Raw genomic sequence first — 4,161 nt, forward strand, 5'->3', positions numbered from 1 at the left:
GAAAACCGGAATCTGAGGATAAAAGGAATAATGGATTACTATGGCGGATAAAAAAGGATAATTAATAACTGTATCAATAAATACAATATATCAATGGCTGGTTAAGTCATGAGGTACATAAATCACATACATTAAGGGATGAAATGAAATGCAAAGATGGCATAAATAGACACATGAACAAAGGGGAAAAATTGGCGTAAAGAGACACATGAATAAAGGGGAAAAATTGGAGTAAGGAGAGACACATGAACAAAGGGGAAAAATTGGCGTAAAGAGACACATGAATAAAGGGGGAAAATTGGCTTAAAGAGACACATGAATAAAGGAGGAAAATTGGCGTAGAGAGACACATGAATAAAGGGGGAAAATTGGCGTAAAGAGACACATGAATAAAGGGGGGGAAATTGGCGTAAAGAGACACATGAACAAAGGGGAAAAAATGGCGTAAATAGACACATGGATAAAGGGGGAAAACTGGCGTAAATAGACATGAACAAAGGGGGAAAACTGGCGTAAATAAACATGACCAAGGGGAAAAATTGGTGTAAATAGACACATGGATAAAGGGGAAATTGCCAAAAAGGTTTATAGGCATGAATGTGCGTAACGCGGAGTGCGCGATACGCATATTCATGTGGATTTAATGAGGATTTAAACGGGCAATTCTTCGGGTGATAGGCCTTTGCAGCCAAGCTTCCATTCCGACAGCTTACTTAGCTAAATAAAAATAGTTAAACAGAATAAAACATATATATAAATACAAATTGAAATAATAAGAAAAATCTTTTCCTGGCGATGCAAATTCTGCTGGAGCCGCAAAGCCGCCCACCAGGATCCCGAAACCATCTGGCCTCAGTCCCACGCCCGCAGGCTCACCCCGAAGGCTTCGTCGCCCGGCTGCCGGCCAGACAAGCCTTCCCAACTCACTCCTTCCAACCCCCTCCCCTACCTCTCCGCCACCTGAACGACACCCTTCACTTGCCCCCAAACCCTCCCCTCCCCCGTTACCTTCCCGCTTTCCCTCCCTACCCTCCACATCCCTCCTCCCCTCCCCCTCCTCCCTACCGTCCTTCCCTCCTTAACCTGCCCTCCCCCGACACACAGACGTCCTCCTAAGGATTCAAGTGTCCCCGGGGCTTCCCGGTATCCACGCATCCATCCCTAAAGCTCGCCATGCAGGATATGCAGGAACGCCCGTACTGAGGGTTGCGGGCGGGCGGGCGGGCGAGGGGGGGGGGAGTCATCCTGCTGGCGCCGGGTCCTTGGGGCGCCGGTCTAGCGGTCGTACACGGACGCAGAAACGCGAGTGCAGAAGTGAGAGTACACACGAATGCAGATATATATATACACATACACATCGTATGCATACATGCATTAAACTAATTATACGCGCGCGCGCACACACACACACACACACACACACGCACACACACACACACACACACACACACACACACACACACACACACACACACACACACACACACACACACACAGAGTTTTCAACCCAAAATCACTCGCCCCCAAGATACACTTATGCAGGTAGGTGGGCGGTATTTTGGATGTTTCTATATACTTTATTCAATCATACATGTATTTTATGTACATATGTGCATGCATGTCAGCATACACCTCTGTCCACTCGAGGAAAATCCTACCCCATTCACAATTCCTTCCATAAATTATCAGATAATTTATCAATCAGAAAGATCTGGGGGAATTGTGGTCATGACCAAACCGCTGAAGAGAGGGAGGGAGAGAGACGGGGAGGGGTAGGGAGAGAGCGCGAGAGAGAGAGAGAGAGAGAGAGAGAGAGAGAGAGAGAGAGAGAGAGAGAGAGAGAGAGAGAGAGAGAGAGAGAGAGAGAGAGAAAAGAGAAAGAAAGAGAGAAAAAGAAAGAGAGAAAAAGAGAAAGAAAGAGAGAAAAAGAGAAAAGAGAGAAAGAGAGAAAAAGAGAAAGAAAGAAAGAGCGTATCTCCAGGTAGCAAAATGCCCTCTGAGCGGGACTCCAGAACATCAACCGTGGTCCAGCTGACGACTCGCACGCCGGCCCTTCATATTGCGATACGCGCGCTAACCTAATGGGCGCCGCTTTGTTGCAATGCGCTGTGCTCTAGACCTGAGAATAAGTATGCTATATATTCATAAGTAGTAATTTTCACACACAAACACACACAAACATAAACACACATAAACACACACAAATACACACACACACACAAACAAACACACACACAAACACACACACACACATTCATATGTACATATACTCGTATGTGAGATAGTATTCATCTACTTTCCCTTTTTCCAACTCATACAAACGAAATTTCCTCATGAAAAGGTAAAATTGTAACACCACTCATGGGAAATCCCTTGGCAAAAATCATGTAATGTGAGAAAGGAGTGGAGGAGGGGAGGGGGGGAAGCGGGGGGAGGGAGAGTGAGGAGAGAGAAGAGACTGAGGAAAGAGAGAGACTAGAGAGAGAGAGAGAGAGAGAGAGAGAGAGAGAGAGAGAGAGAGAGAGAGAGAGAGAGAGAGAGAGAGAGAGAGAGAGGGGGGGGGGGTCAGTGAGTGAGGGAGGAAGAGAGAGGGAGAGTGGGAGGGAGGGAGGGAGGGAGGGAGGAGGGAGGGAGGAGGAGGGAGGGAGGGAGGAGAGAGAGAGAGAGAGAGAGGAGATGGTGAGAGAAAGAGAGAAGGAGAGTAAGTAAGAGTTAGCTAACGGAAAAAATAAGAGCTAAATGCACCAAAACCCTTCCCACTTAAAAAAAAAAAAAAGAATAAGCAAAAAGCACCGTCGCATAGGCCTACATACAAAAGAGAAAGACGGGAAGAGAAAAAGAGAGAAAATACCCCACCCCAAAAAAACAACGGTACTGCGGAATGTCAGCCGATTTCCTGACTCCCGCTGACACACGCTGACACACGCGACGCAACGAACGGAAATTCTAGAGGACGAAAGGTTTCTCTCCTGTCGGCAACCTGTCCGCGCGCCGCTATGCATCGGCCGCTATGCTTTGGTCTTCCTTCCTTCTGTGCATCGGCCGCTATGCTTTGGTCTTCCTTCCTCTATGCATCGCCTGCTATGCCTTTGTCTTCCCTTCTGTGCATCGACCGCTATGCCTTATTCTTCCTTCTTTCTGTGCATCGACCGCTATGCCTTAGCCTTCCTTCCTCTATGCATCGCCTGCTATGCCTTTGTCTTCCCTTCTGTGCATCGACCGCTATGCCTTATTCTTCCTTCTTTCTGTGCATCGGCCGCTATGCCTTATTCTTCCTTCTTTCTGTGCATCGGCCGCTATGCCTTATTCTTCCTATTATTCTGTGCATCGACCGCTATGCCTTAGCCTTCCTTCCTCTATGCATCGCCTGCTATGCCTTTGTCTTCCCTTCTGTGCATCGGCCGCTATGCCTTGGCCTTCCTTCCTCTATGCATCGCCTGCTATGCCTTTGTCTTCCCTTCTGTGCATCGACCGCTATGCCTTATTCTTCCTTCTTTCTGTGCATCGACCGCTATGCCTTAGCCTTCCTTCCTCTATGCATCGCCTGCTATGCCTTTGTCTTCCCTTCTGTGCATCGACCGCTATGCCTTATTCTTCCTTCTTTCTGTGCATCGGCCGCTATGCCTTATTCTTCCTTCTTTCTGTGCATCGGCCGCTATGCCTTATTCTTCCTATTATTCTGTGCATCGACCGCTATGCCTTAGCCTTCCTTCCTCTATGCATCGCCTGCTATGCCTTTGTCTTCCCTTCTGTGCATCGGCCGCTATGCCTTGGCCTTCCTTCCTCTATGCATCGCCTGCTATGCCTTTGTCTTCCCTTCTGTGCATCGGCCGCTATGCCTTGGCCTTCCTTCCTCTATGCATCGCCTGCTATGCCTTTGTCTTCCCTTCTGTGCATCGACCGCTATGCCTTATTCTTCCTTCTTTCTGTGCATCGGCCGCTATGCCTTATTCTTCCTTCTTTCTGTGCATCGGCCGCTATGCCTTATTCTTCCTATTATTCTGTGCATCGACCGCTATGCCTTAGCCTTCCTTCCTCTATGCATCGCCTGCTATGCCTTTGTCTTCCTTCTGTGCATCGGCCGCTATGCCTTGGCCTTCCTTCCTCTATGCATCGCCTGCTATGCCTTTGTCTTCCCTTCTGTGCATCGACCCATGCCTT

Source organism: Penaeus vannamei, chromosome 11 (genome assembly GCF_042767895.1).
Source record: "Penaeus vannamei isolate JL-2024 chromosome 11, ASM4276789v1, whole genome shotgun sequence".
NCBI classification, from domain to species: Eukaryota; Metazoa; Arthropoda; class Malacostraca; order Decapoda; family Penaeidae; genus Penaeus; species Penaeus vannamei.